Below are 17,741 nucleotides of genomic sequence, written 5' to 3'. Positions count from 1 at the left end.
TCGTACAACTTCGTACTTGCACCTGTAAAGGAACTGTGCCGCGTCGTGGCACATCACCACGTTCGTTAATTCTTGATACAACCCGCGCCGTGCATTCGTAACTCTCCTGTTTGATCTTGAAGTCTTACGTTGGTTTGCTTCGGTCATCCATCTTTGAGAAAGTTGGCGTACCTCCGTCACCTATCAAGTACTCCCCGGCGTAATCCACGCATCCGAAAGTATCTACTCGAATATTCCATTTTAGCTTCCATTTTGTATCCTAACGGTGAACCGTGAAACGCGAGCAAGGCAAAGTAATCTTCTCCTCGAAAAGCCATAACCCAGGTCGATGGAACTAACCGGCGGCCACCGGAATCGGGAGTTTGATGAGTCCGGTGGAATAGAAATTCCTGAATAGGGCGGTCGAAATGGCGGAACAGGTGGCAGAAAAGAACCGGTGGAAGAAAGAGCATGGAGCCACGGTTGCTCGATTCATATCGAAAGGACGGGATTTTAAGGCGGGATAAATTCCGGAACTCCTTATCCGACGCCAGCAAATTGAATCGGGAACGTGCGGGGACAAAAACGAGATCTCGCGCTGTCCTCCTCTCTTCTTCGTTCGTCGTCGTGTAACTTCTTCCTCGTGAGAAATCATCTCTTGACAAAATATCCCTCTGGAATTCGGCTCTCGGCGATAGAAGTTCTTAAAAGAGAAAAACGACCATACTCCGACTGTACGATGTTTAAACGTTGAAATAAGAAAGGCAACTATTAACAGCGATCCGGGAACACGTATAGCAGTTCTAACTTTCCGTCCGGTTGGAAACGATTCGGAAGATGAGGAAAGAATTCCAATTAAAGTAGTTCGGCCAATATTCTCCACCCGTGCACCGTACAGGTAACTTTCGAATAAGTTGCGACGCGTAGTTTGCCGCAACCAGCCTTTACAATTCTCCGTGGATCCCGTGGACACCAAAAGGCTTCATTTTTCCTCTTTCACAGCAATAAATCTTGGCCAGCGGCTCGATTAATCCCCGTCGCTCGTTTTATTATCGTCGTGGCGCGACCATTCCTAAGGATTCTTCCGTCTTGAAGAAAATCGGAGAATCGGTACGTGATAGCGTACGAGTGATACCGACCGCGGTTCGTTCCTACCAATTAAACGATTTCTCCCGACTCTAGCTCTATACTTTTTAACGAGGTAACTCGTTATTAAAATATACCCAAGTTTTACGACCTCCCGTAATCCCCGCACACGTTCTCTAAAATTTCATTTATGCGAGAGACTCTAACGGAGCTTAGTGTACGCGTCGCTCTCGCTCGTTAAGCTTTATCGTCGAGCAAATCGGCCTGGCCGGCGACACGGAACGTTGGGAAAAGAGAACGCAAAGGAGAATCAAGGGTAGAGAAAGGAGAGTAGGATCATCGGGACGGATGTTAAAAGTGAGACCAGTTGGTTAGAGTAATCGGTTCGGGCTGCCGTTCGTCCGGTCTGTTGCTCCGGATCGAGAGGTAGCTCACGGTTTGCTCTCTCGGTGCACCAACGAAAGAGGGACGGACGATAGAACGACGCGCTGTTTCTGTTATTGTCTTTAGCGGCCCGTTAAAAAACTGTATTTACCCGTGACAGGCGCCATCGGTCTGCCACCGCGCCTCCTCTTTTTCATCGTCTTCCCCATCCTCTTCCTCTCTCGACTTTTTTCCTCGCCGCGTGGCGAAGACCGGTGCACTGGTCGGATAAAAACGGCGCGGGCCTATTAATAGAGAACACGTGTCTCGGCAGCGTCGTGAACTCGGGGACCCATTATCGCCCGACGATTTTACATCATTACGCGTAATTGGAGGATCTGCCGGCCGCGCCGTGCCTCGAGATTTATCTTCCGTTTCGTTTCGATTAAACGGCCTGCGGAATCTCGCGGGAATTTCCAGAGGGAAAAACCGGCGAAGCAGAGGACGGGACACGGGACGAAGAGGAAGGACGCTGGTGGTGTGACGAACCAGGGAAAGGCGGAGAGGTACGATCGTTTTAATCGCGAATCGGTTCGCCCGTAAAATTCGCGTTATTTACAGCGGCGAACAGCGGCCATTTATAATTTCTAATTTCGCGCCGGCCGCCTTCTATTAAATCACTTTAATATCGGGCCAGTGTCTTGCAGCGAGCGAGAGTTTAATCTAAAATAATTATTTAGCGGCACGAGGTAGGCGACCATCGGGTAAGCTACGCCAGCTTACGGTTGCCCTCGCGCCGAACGAGACATCCGCTGCTGTGCTGGGGGCAGGGGGTTGCCAACGTTTCACAGTGCACATGCAAATCCCGCGAGTTTCGAAGGAAAGCCCCGCTCTGGTTTTTGCCACCTCTCGTCTGGCTTTACGGGGTGTTAAACGCATCGGGCGTCCTTAATTGAATTCTCTCGCTCCTCTCTATCCCCCCGCCACATCCTCTCGCGCCAGCAGTAACTACCGAAATTGCAGTAAACATTTTGTCTGTCCTCCGACGCTCCTTGACCGAGCTCCTGCAGCTTCCATGACGCGACCTGGAAATTAGAACGACGAGAACCCTCTGTCTCTCGTTTCGCCACCGTCTTAGTCTTCCCCTGCGCGTTCCAACCCCTCCCAAGACGTTCAATCTGCGGGCGTGCACTGGGAGGCGTTGCCTTTTCAGTCCTCGGTCTTTAGCTACCAACGATCCGTCGATTTGTTCCGAGAATTATATTACGATTCTCCCTCTCGACGATTCTTGCCTGCCCCGGTTGATACCCGCGAACGAAATTACATCTTCCTACGCTTAATATCAAAGGATGCGTCTTGTAAGGGAAACTTCGAAGAAGCTTCGTTTGAGAAAAGGAGAGAAAGAAGTCGTCGTGCAGGGAATCGTCGTAAAGAGCGTAAGAGAATTGAAAAGATGGGGATACAGACGGAGGACGAGAACCGGATGACAGTAATTAAAAAGCAGTTGTCGAATACAACTCCTGTAAGTCGTTTCGAGTTTATTACGCGATATTTAATAAGCCGCTTCGCTTCATGCTTTTAGCCGAGCGTTTCTTCTCCATCTTTCATCGATGGCTCCGTCAGGCTTTTCTACTCTATCTCCACGTATATATAGCGATAGTTCCCAGCGAATATTTTCAGAATTAATATCTTCTTCCTTTCGCGTGTTCGAGGATGACAATGGTGGCAATGACGGCTCTCTGTACGCGAGCAACCACCAGCTATCCAGCGTTCGCCTCTTTATCAACCACTGTGAAAAATTACGTTAACTCTCCGGTACAATGCGGCGGTATAGTGCAACCAATTGGACTCTGCGTTTGAATTACGAGTCGCGCGAGATCGCATCCGCCACCGTCTGGCTACGAACAGCAGTGCGTTTAAGGACGCGCGGCTTCGAGACGCGCAAACGGAGAAAGTTGAGCCGGCCGTTGTACCAAGAAAAGGAAACGAGAAGAAACTGCTAGCCGCAGGTCGCGGCGAGATCGGGGTCGCTTCCCTTTCGGCTAACCTTCGATCGAGGAGCGGTCACATCGAGGGTGGAGGGTGAAAGGGGTGGAGCAGGGAGGGTGGAAAAGGGAAAAAGTCTTGGGTGATGGCGTTTTTGCATCGACCGAGTCTCTTTATTACGCCTGGGAATCCGCTTTGTTTCTGGCGGTGTGCTGGGGGCGATAGGTGGGGGACGAAGGGATGACAAAGAACAGCGTGGCAGTGGCGAGGCGGAAAAGCGAGAAAAAGGACGCGAAGAAAGATGAGAAGAGGGGGGGGGAGGGAAGAATGCCCGCGTTCCCCTAGGCAGAAGTTTGCGCGGCGGCTAAGCACGCCGAGAGGACTAAAAAGTGAACCAGCCTGGAAAATGGGAAGAAAAGGGGTAGTTATTGCCGATTTCGCGGCGGCGGCAGCGGAGGTGGGCTATCCTCCGGCTGGCGCTGTATCGTTGCTGCAGCTACGGTTAATTACAGCACGAGTGGAATTGGTTTCGTTTATCGGGCAAAGCTCGATGGAACGTATCGTCATTTCGAGCGTCCGGATAGCAAATCGATGCCAGACGTCGACGTTCTCCTCCTGGGTATCGACAGAGGACCCTCGTCCGGATTATCTCGAACCGATTGTGTCTCTTCCTCTTCTCTTTCGTCGATAGTCCGGATTTCCTGTCAGTCTGTTCGAGGACTCGTGGCCAGGGGTCCGGCCGATTTCGCTACTGCAATAACCGACGCTCTACCATGTTAATTTCCACGATTATTTATCGAATTTATTCGCTCCACTTGGACGACTGTTTCACCTTCTTATTTACAGAATGATATGGAAATCCTGAAGCCGTCTAAGAGCAGATGTTTCGCTGTACGATGATCAAATTGAAGCACGTGAGACGCTCATGAACATGGCCATTGAAAAATCACAATATCGTTGGGGATAGAGTGGAGTCGGTAAAGCAGGAAGCGAAATCCTTTGATCGCGGCAGAGGTCTTCGGTCGTCCTCCCTTCTGGTCCGAAGATTCCATCGCACAGAGGATAAAACCTCGGGGCAGACAGTTACGCGCTTTGTTCCAGTGTATATACAAAGCACCGATTTATCCTGTTCGTTCCGCGGCGCACGTAATATTTTCCCGCTTCGTGTGTGCCTCTGCATATCGTTGTACCTAGGAATTTTCTTTAGCATACTCCTCTCCGCTTTTCAATCCATCCGCCATCCTCTGCGCTTCTTCTGCGAATAACGAACGTATCTCATCAAGATGTCACAACTAAATCCTCCGCAAAGAGAAACACGCGATCCTGCAAGCTTTTCCACGTCTGATGGTCAAACGAAGTAAAAACACGAACAACGTGCAAGAAAATAGACCGCTGTGCCACGTTGGACAAACGTAAAAGTCACTTTTCTCCTGCTACCGAGCATTTATTTTTATCGTCGAGTATCCTCCGATCGTCGCGTAGCAGAGCAAAAGGTTTGATAAGCGAAGAAACGCGATAGTTGAAGAAATATCTCGGCGCAATAAATCCGGCTCCCGTGTAAACCAGTTGGTTATTAAATGGCTATTAAACGGAAAGCGAGCAGATACCCGTGGCGCGAACTACGTGTTCGTTATCTCGGATTAGAGTCGATATTAAATGGCAAGTATCGCGTCCGTTTGGGCTACGATCGAGCGTGACGTAATCAGCGAGCGTGTAAGCGCGTAAAGTACCGGTTGAAACGTCCGGTATGCGCGCGCACGTACGCGTATCCCGCGAGCGCGTTAAGTTTGGCCGGAAAATCGCGGTAAATCATCGACGTCGCTGCATACTGCGCGTAAATCACCGATTAATCCGCCACGGCCCACCGCGTTATCGGTCTCCTTGCTCGTTCGACGGTTTTCGCGTTCGAAATTTCGATCGATTTTGCAAACGATAAGACGTACGAACGGAGGAGCGTTCGAGCAGAGTAGGTGAACGGTAGTTGCGGGTGAAGAAGCGTCGGAAGCCCGGGGCGGCTGTTTGCACGGTAGAACCGTAGAAACATCGAGGTAGAACCGACGAGAGGTTGCTGTAATGTGAGCGTCACGCGTCAAGTTAATCTTCTGTCGAGAGACGAGGAAGATGTACCAGGAGAGCTGGCTCGACAACGTGTTTAGATAGCGTTGTTGTTGTTTGTCTAACTCGTTGGAAGGGAAGACCTGTTTTTCGACGATAGAAGCTGGTCTTTCCGGGATTTCTCTAGGTAGGAATCACGCAAGAATCGTGGCACGCTTAACGAACCGATGAACCTTCCCAGCACGAGACGAAACCAATCGTGACAATTTTTTTTAAACAATCGAACAAACAACTTTTTTACAGTCACAGCTTTCTCGTTAATATCCTTGAAATATAGAAATCCATAGGTATAAACGATTTTGAGATAACTTAATGTTGGTAGAGCTATCTAAATACGATTTCAGCTTGCGAACTCGAGGTAAGTCGAGGACGTTTAACGCGGTATATATGGTAAGGCTGTGTGTCGAGCCTCTTATTCTTTCGTTAGGCGTAGGCGACGAAGAAGGGGATCGACGAGAGCCCTTAGCCGAGATTCTTCCCGGCGGCTGATATCGCCTCGCGTCGTTAGCCCCATTATTATATCCGCGAATAACCGCGTTCCGCCCGATTCCATCGCTGTTCACGGGTTTTACTTCGACATAAAAGCCACCAATAACCGTCCCGACCGCGTAATAACATCGCTCCCTTGTCCTTGAAAGGGCGCGATAAATCGAGCGCGACAGCTACCACCCCCTTTTCCCACCAAGATAGAATCGTCTTGAAAGATCGGTGAGTTCGCCGGAATAAACGCCGCATGATAGAACTTGCTTGTCTCGGTTCCAGAATAAAGGAGATTCTACTTAAGAAGATGCGGTTCAAGTGGTCGTTTCTTACGGAACTGTTTAGTCTGCGGCAATGACTCTCGTAAAGGGACTCTGAAAAGTGTTACGCGATAATCTCGATGGAACTCGAAGAAGAGCTTAGGAGATATTTAACTCTCGGAATATGAGAAATATAAACAAAAGCGAACTCGAATACGAAGAAAATTTCTCGTTGGAAGAAATGAAAATTCTAAGGAAGCGTCTAAGACGCTGGTCGTTTCAGAAAGATTTCTTTCGTTGCGTGTACTGTGTGTATAGCTTTAAACTCGCCGGTTCTACCAGTCCAGGCATAGAAACGCGGAGGTTCACAATAAAGATCGTGTTTCACACGAATGCTCGAACCATCTATAACTTTCTTGATTTCATTAAGATAAGAGGCAAATGGCGAGGGCTCAGCTTCGTTCATTGGAAGCACAATTTAACGCTAAAGAGTAGTAATGGAAGTAAAACACCGTGGTAAAACTTCCACTAGATTGTCGGATAATCTATAGATACGAGAAGTTATCGCCATAAGCGACGTAGCATAGACTATGAGGTAAAATCCTTCTAAACTCGTGTCGAGTATCTACGGGATTTATAAATTACACGCTTTAAGGTCTCGTGCGTACCGCGCTACTCTACGACCGAAAGGGTGACGTTCCTGCGCATTCGTTGCTTCAAGAAAAAAAGAGGACATGGTTTTCCCATGTCAAATAAGGACCAAACAGTCGATTATAATTAGATCAGAGAAACAAGACGGAATCGTAGAAGACGCCAGACACGAGAAAAGTGTGCAGGCCTGCGTCGACTCCTTGTCGTCGCCTGGCGGCGTGTTTACACAGCACGCTTCCGTGGAAACGAGCACGTGAAAACTTTCTCGACCTTGTGAACGAACACGGGTCACGACCAACCCTTGGGAAAAATAATCACTTTTCGTTCCGCGCTTCCGCTTCGTTCGCTCGTCCGATAAAATGCAGAACGAAAAATTTCTCCTACACGTTTTACACGAACAATTTGCCCGCGACTGAACGCACGTCCTCTGGACGACGTGAAAATTTCCTCGAGAACTCGTTTCGCGTATCCATAATTCAGCGGAAAATAAGCAACGGGGTGTGCAGCGAGAGAATTTGCGGTCAGCGAGAGAATTCCGGCGTTAACGGGGGTTCGTCGTCGTCGGATCGCTGGCAGTCCAAATGTTGACGAGGTTTACGGTTTCTCCAGTTTCGCGGGACGAGCCGTGTTTACGCGTATCCGGAATAATCAAGGACTGGTCGGGGATCGTAACGAGGGTGTAGCGAAACCGCAGCCGCTAAGCCGTGCGCTCCACCGACCGACATGGACTCGGTTCGCGTGAACCAAACGACCCTTTGCACCCAGGATCCACATCCCTGGCGTCGTTAGTCGTCGCTTCGTACCGGGTCATGCGGAAAAATTTTGCGGGCTTCAACCCTTCGAAGCTCTGCGGTCCATTAAAATCGCTCGCGTGCTAAGGAACCTCGTGTTTCGAACCGATTCCTTCTGCCCTTGTGCTTGTTAGAATTTGCTGATACGCATCCCGTGTTTACGAGTGTTTGCAGGGTCCGATGGTGAAATTCACGCTGCTATTTATCGGCGAAAGTGCGAAAGGTAGCCATTACGTAAAATTGGATGAAAGGCCAATAAGATCACGCAAGAGAATTGCACGTGAGATTTTCCAGGAAGTATCTTGTCCAAGCGGAAGGAAGGAGGATGAGAGAAGAATAAAATCCTTAATTGGAATGATAATCGTGAAACGAAAACGTTGACGGACTTCGCTACAGGATAACGCAAATAAGAATGAGTTGCATGAGAATAGAGGTTTGAAAAAAGCAATGGAAGACATTCGTTGTCTAGACACGTGTCTCTTAATCGCAGCTTGCGGGGAGATGCGGGAGAAAACGGACAAAACGAGAGCAACGCGGAAGCGTGGCGCGCGTCAAAACGTGCCAAACGGAGTGAAACGCATTCCGAAGGGAAGAAGAAGAAGAGGCTAGAAAAGAGGCGACGTTTCTGGGAATCTCCTGAATCTCGTGGAGAATGACGATGGTAATCGCGTCGCGCGAACGTCGTCCGCTTCTTTTCCCCGAATGCTCGAGAAATAAAAGCATTCGCAGCGCGCCAGAGTCAACTTCTTTCCGGAAGGATCGTCGTCGGTGAAAAACGATTACCTCGTTTTCTCGTGAAAGTAACCGCATTGGAATACTTTGATTACGCTTAACGCCACGCCGACTGTACTCGGTTGGTTCCGCGGTACTTACAGCGCATCGTTAACGATCCTGGCCCTAGGTTACGTCTAATGGCATCATTAACTCTTAATGAACACTTGCGCGAACTTTAATGACTAACGAGCTACCTCTCTGTCCTTAGAAATTTCTAGAAAACTTGGATTTCTTGGGCGTGACGATCGACCGAGCCAAATGCGAAATATCCCCCAGGAATGTTAAATCTAGGCTGAAAGAAACATTCTTGTCGTTGGAATAGGAACGGTAGCTTCGTTACATTTTTCTCAACCTTCGTTTAAGCGACGATGAAATTCGGAACGATGCGAAATCAGCATCGGTGACAGGGTCGAAGAAAGGCCATACCTTCATTAGCCGATAGCAGAGAACACGGCGTAGAACAATATCGTTTCGACGCGCACACAAGCGAGGTTCGTGTTTAATTTTCCGACCGGAAGCACGAACGCGTCCCATCGAATATGCCAGCCTCTTCTCTATCCCTGCTAATATCTAATTCCCAGAGGTTGCGGTAAACGAGACGATCGGCGAAAACAAGTGGCGAGGGCGACGACGAAAAGAGGATAAGGAGGAGCTTTGTTCCTCGAAATCCTCGAAAGTTCCGTTCACGCTCGAACGACGCCCAACTTCCTTCGTCACAGGCGGCAGAGACTAACGAGGGGCTGCTCGGTAACCGTACCGACGTTTCTCCAACGTCGAACGATTAATACAATCGAGCTTCGTTTCGAATCTTCCTTGCGAAAATATTAAATAAATTAGATAGGACATTCCAGACGAGTCTGCTAAAATCTAAATCGACTGTCATCGGAATAATAACAATGACAGATGCTTTAATAAATTTTCCTAGATTTTTGGAATTTTGCACGTTGTAAGCGTTAACTAAGTAACTGATAGTTAACGAGAGAACGGTTCTATCGGATGTTAAAAAGGATGGTGGAATATATTAGTCAGCGATCAATTTTCTCTCCGCGATGTTCCCATTTCTCGGGTCTTCGTTAAAGTCGTGACCCGAGCTTTTTTGTTTGAAACACAATTTCGCCACGTTGCAGACCGCCTCGGTTTCGCGCTTTAATCTCGCGGCTGCCGGCCGAGCATCAAACGAAAGGGCGGCTTAAACTTTAATACCGTTGATATTCACCGCGCTCGCTCCGTTTTCATTCGCGGTTTGGCCTTCGTGTCACCATGGCACAGATTCTCCGGCGGTTCAGTGCGAAAAAGGCCGCGGTTGCCCGGGAATTAATGTCGCGTCGAACTCCGTAAACGAGGCTACTTCGAAACTCCATGGAGAGTTCCGCCGCGGCGAGCACGAGACCGCGTCATCCATTCTCGGCTGAACGCGTTTCCTCCGGGGAAAGCGAGAGTTCCTTGAAAAGGGATCGTTTCCCAGGGCAAGGGTATCAAAGAGCTACGATTAGCGAAAAGCTGGGTTATTCCGGGCTTTTCCGGAGGGAAGCTTCATGACTCGAGGCAACAACGGGACCACAGGTGATATCGTTGATTCTGTTTCGCAGCTATATAAATTTAAATCGACCCTTCCAAACTACATTTTTCTTTTCTTTTTTTTTTTTTTCTATTTCTTCGGCCCGTGTCTTTGAATGGATAACCTCCTTTTCTTGCTTTAACGATGATAAAGTGGGAGCCCTTCTAGGCTGATGTTCGAATATGATGGATAGGAGAAAGAATCCTTTTCTCCTATCTTTGAACTGGTCGGCAATGATCTTGCTAAACGCGGCCAATCCAACGAGAAAAGAAAGAATCGAAATGTGCGGTGCAGGGGTGAAACGCGGGGAACAGCGGAGCCATAGCTTCACCCCGTTCCGATTCAGACACCGACATCGTCTGTCGGGGCTAGATTAAAGGGTGAATGTATACATTCGATGAGAATCGTGTCCCTGGTCGGCCTAACGATCCCTTTGGCGGCTGCTCGAATGTCACACACGGCGAACCTCGACGTGAACGACGCGGAGTCCACCCCTCGAATCGTCGCCGTTCGTGAAAAAGGAGGATCCGGCAGCGACAGCTACCGTTTCCTTCCTCGGATTACTTCATTATCGGGTGCCGCCCACCTACCCGTTCCAGCCGAGCAAAAAACTTTCTAATCCCGTCGACGACAAGAATTTCTCATCCGATATTCGATTCTTCTTGGAGCTGGACACGGCAACCGCCCCTTTCCAACGGAAAATCGCGTCGTTCGTTCTGGATCTCGCGAGATTCCAACGTTCTAGTTTCCCCTGTCCCATAGACTTCGAATCGATGGTAATTCGCCGTTTCCTCTGAAAGCTGAAAATCGCGAATTCGCGGTCGCGTGCACGCGTCGATCCAATATGCATCAGCAAACGCGCGGGATTCTTGTTAAGATCAATAATAGCCACTGGTTAACCGGTTGTGTAAGCCGCAGAGCTTCTCACTGATATTGACACAGGTAATACACCGTTTACTGGGTTAGTGGATCGATAGCGGTGTAAAGAGCGCGTCTGGTTAAGCGTTTCGGCGCTCGAAAGCAAACGAATCCGGCGATATCGCGGGTCTACCGTCTACGAGAAACGGTTCGCCCTGGCAAGGCACAAGGTGGGAGAAAATTACGTGTTGCGAGCAACGAACGTGAAAGCTTGTAACATTGTCCACAGGGATCAAAGCTAAAACCACGCGAACCTCTTTGTGAAAGGATGGCGCGCAAACAGTTTGGGTGGCTCTGGTTCTTCCGTTGCTGGACGAACAGCTTCTCGAAACGAACCATCGGATCGATTTCCGAGGATGACGAGACGAGTCTCGTCTTCTCGTCCTCGTCCTCGTCCTCTTCCTCTTTCTCTCGTCCCGCGGTAGATAAATTTCCATGGTGAACGGAGCTAGCAGAGATTGACGTTGAAACGATGAATCAGCGGGGACGAAATTTAAATAATGGCCACCCCGGCGGCCGACTGACGAGACAAGGAGAGGGTGAGAGAAAATGATGGCCGCGTATGCTGCCGGTTCACGGTGAGCAGCGCGAGTCTTCCCGATAAAACTGACACATTTTAAATCATTATGAATTACGACTCGATTGTAAGATGGCAAAGGGAAATTTCTGAATGTATTTTACGGCTTAGAACGAGAGATCAGCTAGCGAAACGAATAATCGATACCCGAGATTAAATGAAAATTCCCTGGAAGCCACGCGTAATTTTCACGGGAGATTGCTTTTTCGAATAGTTTGATATGTCGGAGGAGTAACGAAGTCGAGGTGTCGCCATTGTGGGATTCATTTTTCGATCACGATCGAGGGTGTCACGGCGAAGAAAGGAAATTCTCGGCTTCGCCGTTTAATCCCGCGGTTCGGGGGAATATTATGTGCGACGCCCGAAATGAAACAGAATCCCCGATAAAAGGGAAATTGGAACTTTTCCTAGGGATCGATGGGCGTCGATCTTTCGCAAAGAAGCCGAACAAGCCTGTAAAAACACGCTCGCCCCTCCTCCTTTTTCCCTTCTCGTTCCTTTCTGTTAACCTGAAAACCGGCGAATGGATTACACGAAAGAGTTGCCGCGAGATCGATGAGAAAAGAAGCGACCGAGAAAGGTGAAGCGCTCTATTTTTCACCAGAAGGATATTCGAATCTCGCGAACGAATATTCCACCCCACTCGAGAACGCGAGTTTGGCTAAACGCTTTCGCCGAGCTTTCATCGACTACAGACTATGGCTTTCAAGTCGCCGCTTCACCGACTTTCTTCTTTTTCCTACTTCGTGAGTCTACAACAAACGAGAAATTAACAGAAAGAGGAGAGATTGCAGGAGCGTGCATCTTCGCGAAGATTTCCATTTCCTGGCAAATAACATCGTTCAATTTACAGACTGTTCGGCTTTCTTCCCCTCCCTCCCTCCCTCTCTCTCTCTCTCTCTCCGTTCTTTCTCTCCCTCGGTAACCTCGTTCCGACAGTCTACGAGAAGAAACGGACGCGAAGAGGGAGAGAGACTTTGCATGGAGAAGGTTCATTTGTCTTCGATTCCCGGTACGCACCTGTGAATAGAGACTTACCGCTCGTTATACAGCTTACCGATACAGAAAGCCAGCCACGCACGGCAGCAACCGCGTTTCCCGTAATTTCGTTGCTCGCGAGCAATCGCCTTTGACGAATTTCGCTGGAAACGCGACAAGCGAAAGACCAGCTTCGTTACCGTTTCGTCAGTTTATCATTCTCTGCCTGTTACGATTATTTTTATAGCGACGCGAGGGCAATGACGGGAAAACGAATGGACCATCGGATGAAAATGGAAGGAAAAGACGCGGTAAGAAACGGATGGTAACGATAGCACGGAAGATTTAATCGAGCCGGCCGAGATAACAACCACGGGCTGCGTTAAGACAGAGGTATAATTAATTCGCTTAGAGGCGGACTTATTTTCCCTTAGCGAGTAAATATTCCTCGAAATAAAGTGGGAAATATTAATGCAACGTTAGCCGATTCTCGGCTCTGGCTGACGTACGAGATAACGAGCTTTTTCCAAATGAAAATTTCATCCCACTGGAAGCCCGTGTCTTGCGTACGCAGCCGCTGACGCAGAATTCAATCTTTCGCTACATTTTTCCAGCTACCCTGGAATCTCGGTCGAATAATATTTTTCCACAACAGCGAGCCGAATTCGTGACTCCGCTCTCATTCTCTGCGTTACGAAAGCACGCGAAACTTGCTTTGCGAGAATAACGCGTTTGAACGATACAAGAAGGTTATCGCTCTTCTGTTCTGCTCGCGTCCAACCTAATAAAAATCGCTATCGATATCCGACGATGAGCTCGGCGAACTCGAGCGTCGAAACGTCGACTTTCTTTACCCCCTTCGAAACTCACGAACGTACACGCGGTAGGATAGAAATGCTGGCAACCTCGATTCCAGAGGTTGAAACCTCCGAGGAAATGGAGAAAGGAGAAACATTGTTTGCCGGTGGAACACAGAGCTAACTAAGTTGCCATCTTAACGGAGTGACTTAATTGAAAGGAAAACCTGGTTGCTCGAGACGCCATCGTCGAGCAGCAAATTTTCATTCTCGTCGAGACAGCCGGCGGAAAAATCGGCCAAAGCCCGGAGGCGTGCGCGATAATTCCGACTGCTTCGGACGGCGGCTAGTCAGCCAGAGGCAACAGAGACAGCATTGTAAAAGGAGGCAGAAAGGGTGAGTGGGTTGCCGCGGAGCGTTCACCGAAGCGGCACCGCAATTCGTTCCGTTTCGAATATCAAAAACAATTCGCCCCACGGGTGCCACGTGGCTGGCAGAAGGGTTAGTGGATCTTCCTAACTGTGACGGGATAGGGTGAGTAGGTTTTAGCCGAAATATCTAACAGGGTAGAAGGCGAGGGTAGGCCATCCTGGAGCGTCGCGCGTCCTGAATGAAACGGTAGGCGATATTAAAGCACGTCCGGAATGTTGCTCTCCGTGTCGTTAAACACTCCTACACACAGCATCCCCCTGTCTTGTCTTCTCCACCCCGCGCTTTCATCCCCTATGATATTGCGCCATTTCGGGGGACCAGATATTATACGCTTGGAATTGCCGTTCCGCGAGCTCTTCCAAATAATGTGCCATCTAATGGCTGAAACGATGCGGGCGATAATGTCGAAGACTGGAACGATTCGAGTGTTGTTTCGTTGCTAATCGTGCATCTACTCGATTCGACGAAGGGTCGAAGAATCGACGAAAGTTCTCTCGTTTCGAACAAGTTTCCCACCAATAAAGGAGATTCTCTGCTAAACGTAGAAGTAGGCTGGTGAAGCATGGCTTTGAAAAGGAAATGAAGAGGCAAGATGTCGTCACGATCAACTGGAAAGTCGTCGTAAAGTCTGCGTGAAGTCGTCGTCTTCGAATTTCATTAACGGCGAAATGATTTACGAGACTCATCGACGCGTCGATATTAAACCCGCGTTCGGAATGTTGAGATCCGCGTCGGTTAAACGCCGCTCCGGCACATAATCTTTGTCATCTGCCTCCCTCTGCGAACGTGTCGCCCCGGGTGTTTTCCAACCCCGACGGAGGCGAGGGTAAAGAAAAAATGGCAGCTCCTTGGTCGTCGATTGTTTCCAAAAGGAATTAAGAAGCTCAGACTCGATTCGACTTCGATATCCCTTCGAAACGTCGTTCATCCTCGCGTATCCACGATGATTTATTCATACGTTTCCCGAGTCGACTTCAGATATTTTAAAGATAAAACTGGGAGTCTCGCGGGCCGCGTACCGAGAATCGACTCGAAACTCTGGTCCAGTGACAAGCACCGCGAAGAACGAGGGCATATTTATGGAAATATTCAGCAGCGACTGGATTCCATTCATCATCGAGCATATCGACAGCGAACGTTCGTCGAACAGCTCGAAATAAATACGTTTTTATCAACGACCGTCAACGGGAGGATCGACGTGCAAATAGTTGCTGGCGTTTGCGGCAAATCGAGCGAGAGGACGCAAATTAATCGAGGCGCGGCGCCTCGGCGAAAACAACGAGTCTCGTGGTCGTTTAACGTTCGTTCCCGTTTGAATCCGATCGAAGCGGCGGGCTCGCGCCAGTTGTATGACATTTCATTACGCGCATCAAATATTTATGAACTTCTTCCGTCGCCGGCGGGGAAAACAACGGTAGTAAAACGCGCGTTGTTTTATTGAGACGCGAAGAGAGTAGCGTGGAAGGCGGTGTAACAGAGAATAAAGACGGAAACAGAGAGAAAACAATGAAGCTGACGAAGAGAAGAAAGCGCGCACGGATTTTACGCGTCTGTTGGTTCGGCTTTTTCTCGTCGCGACGAATCCGCAGAGATAAAAGGGGACGACAGGGGATGGAAGGAGGCTGGCAAATAAACAAGAGCGCTCCAAGTACCGACCTTTCGTTCCGGCCCGAGATAAAAAGGGTTTCTTCCGATCATTCGACCGCCTGGAAGCTACTCCACTCTCGCTTCTCGACCTTCGTCTCCCCTCGTCAACGATCCCCTGCTTCTTCTGCTTGTCGGCTAATCCGTCGACGAAAAACGGCCGGTGTTTCCCGTGGATGCGTAAGCCGTGGAGACGTTCTTTTCCATCGGATTCAATTTCGATATTATCTATAATAAATAATTCTTTGGCAACGGCGATGTCGCATCGCGAAGATTGTAGGACACGATGCGAGGAAATCGTAGAAAACTATCGATTCATCCTCCTTGCAAATATTTTTTCTCGCAGCATCGAGACAGTTGAAAATGTTTCGCAAGCAATTTTCTCTGCAAATTACTCATCGGCGGAGGGACGAGACACGCAAGGGAACGACACACAGTCGGAACAATAGAGACGCGAGCGTGCCGCGTTCCCCGTGGATAAAAGGAGCGATCGATGTCGGACGGTGATTGGAAAACAATAAAGAAGAAACGGAATGGAAAAATAACCGGGAAATATTTGCTCGATAAATAGTCGGTCGGCAGCGGGCCGAAACAACGGAGAGCGACCGTGTACGGGACGCTCGACGACCACCGGAACGAGAATCAAGCTCGTGCTTGCGTGCAATCTTCGTCTGGAAGAGGGTAGAGCGTCGAGCTGATTGGAAAAGACCCGAGGCGTATACGAGCGAGACTGTTCTAGGATTGCCGCCGTCCTGCCAGGAATCTCTCGTCTGGTTTTCTGCTTTGCCCGGTTTTACACAAGACACCGGTTATTCTTTCTGAATTACGAACTACGTCGCGCAGTAGTATAGACCCGTCGGTGGGCAGACGAGAGCGGTAGCAATCAGTAGAATATGCCGCGAATATCGCAGACTTGGTTAGGCGAGCCCATCGTCACGAAGAAAGAGCTCACAGAGGGGGAAAAAACGGAACATCAGCGATTCAACGGGGTGCGTTGGACAGAATCGTTGCTCTAACGAGACGATTTTCAATGGGACAATTTCGGCCAGCGACACGGCAACAAATGCACGGTAAACGTGGCGATCGTGACCCTCCGGGACAACAGGAATCGGACGAGCCAGCTCGAGAGTCGGTCGGCGCGATCGTTGCGGCTCGTAACGAATCGTTACGACGAATCGCGGGGACACGTAAACTCTTGGTAACGCGATGGCGTAACGCATGCAAATTCCTGAACAAATGCGTAATTAGCGTGTCCCAGTCGAATGGAGACGTGTTCCGGTGACGAGTGGCGACCAAGCCAGACCCCATTCGGACTGTATACGGCCAGCAGATAGTTGTTAAATCAACGAGAGACGATTTTCGATTGACCGATCCAACCGGTGCCGTCGCGTCTGCTCTCGTCTCTCGCTATTGTTACGAACGTGCCGTTCATGCTAATGTTTCCCCTGCAAATCGAATGTTTTACAGACTCATGCATGTTCATACGCGCCAGGGGAACATCCACGCCCTTGTTATGCGCATATTTATTTCGTGGCGCTGAGATTTAGGGACCGAAGGGATAGCGGATGGCGTAATTCCGCGATAGTTACGTCGATGCGACACCTTCGCAACGCGCGGGTCGATTTTTGCCAATCGTAGTACGATACCTCGAGTCCCGTTGGAAATCGACGCGAGATCTGAAAAGCGATTTCGCGACGATGAGCGAGACTGGCGTTCGAGTCCTTCCTCTTCTAGCGATGGTGGGAAAAGCTCGGTGAAACTACGATGTACGTTCATCGTAGCGTCGAACGGCGAATTATACGGGGCGCCGCGAATCCATTAATAACCGGAATCAAGTGAAATTCAAACTGGCCGCGTCCCGCTGCTGAATCACTCGCATGATAAATGAGGAGAAGCTTTTTGGAAAGTAGCGGTCGCTTTAAGCGGCGGGCATATACGTCACGTGAGGTGACATTAAAATATACGTTACACCGGCCATGAACGGTTATTTATATCCGGAATGAACTGTGCTTTTCGAATCTCTGGCCCCCTTTTTCCACCCTCGAACAGTGGACGATACGTGCACAGTCCGACGAACATAATATCCGCGCTCTCAACCAAAGAGATCGCATTACGCGATATCGATTCCGCAAGACCGAGAGAACCGAGAAACGCTTCCTCTCCTTCTCTCTCCCTCTCTCCTTTCCTCTATGGCCCTTGCGAACCCTCAAACTCGTCCCTTTTGGCCTGTTGTTCGGCCTGGCTTCATTAACCACGGCACGCTAATTAATCGAGAGACTCCGCCGCGGAATCAAGATGGCACGAAACCGTTTGTGTCTGTCCTCTGTGTGCTGGCGCGGGGGCAGGCCGAAA

At 49.4% G+C, this 17,741-nt stretch overlaps 1 protein-coding gene across 5 annotated transcripts in view; it reads left to right on the top strand.

Moving 5' to 3' along the window:
• Positions 1–17,741, top strand: part of LOC117230934 — a 229,330-nt gene that overhangs the window by 172,642 nt on the left and 38,947 nt on the right. Inside the window, exon 1 of one of the 5 annotated variants that reach the window (XM_033488869.1) lies at positions 12,797–12,909. The exons of the other annotated variants lie outside the window; for them this stretch is intronic. The gene's annotated coding sequence lies outside the window, so the exon portion shown is untranslated. Of the gene's footprint in view, positions 1–12,796; positions 12,910–17,741 lie in introns of those variants that run through there. 5 annotated transcript variants of the gene reach the window in all.

Source organism: Bombus vosnesenskii, unplaced genomic scaffold (assembly GCF_011952255.1).
Source record: "Bombus vosnesenskii isolate JDL3184/JDL3185 unplaced genomic scaffold, Bvos_JDL3184-5_v1.1 scf7180000013270, whole genome shotgun sequence".
NCBI lineage: Eukaryota > Metazoa > Arthropoda > Insecta > Hymenoptera > Apidae > Bombus > Bombus vosnesenskii.
Note: the sequence above shows the minus strand (reverse complement) of the source record. Positions and strands in the feature narration are given on the sequence as shown.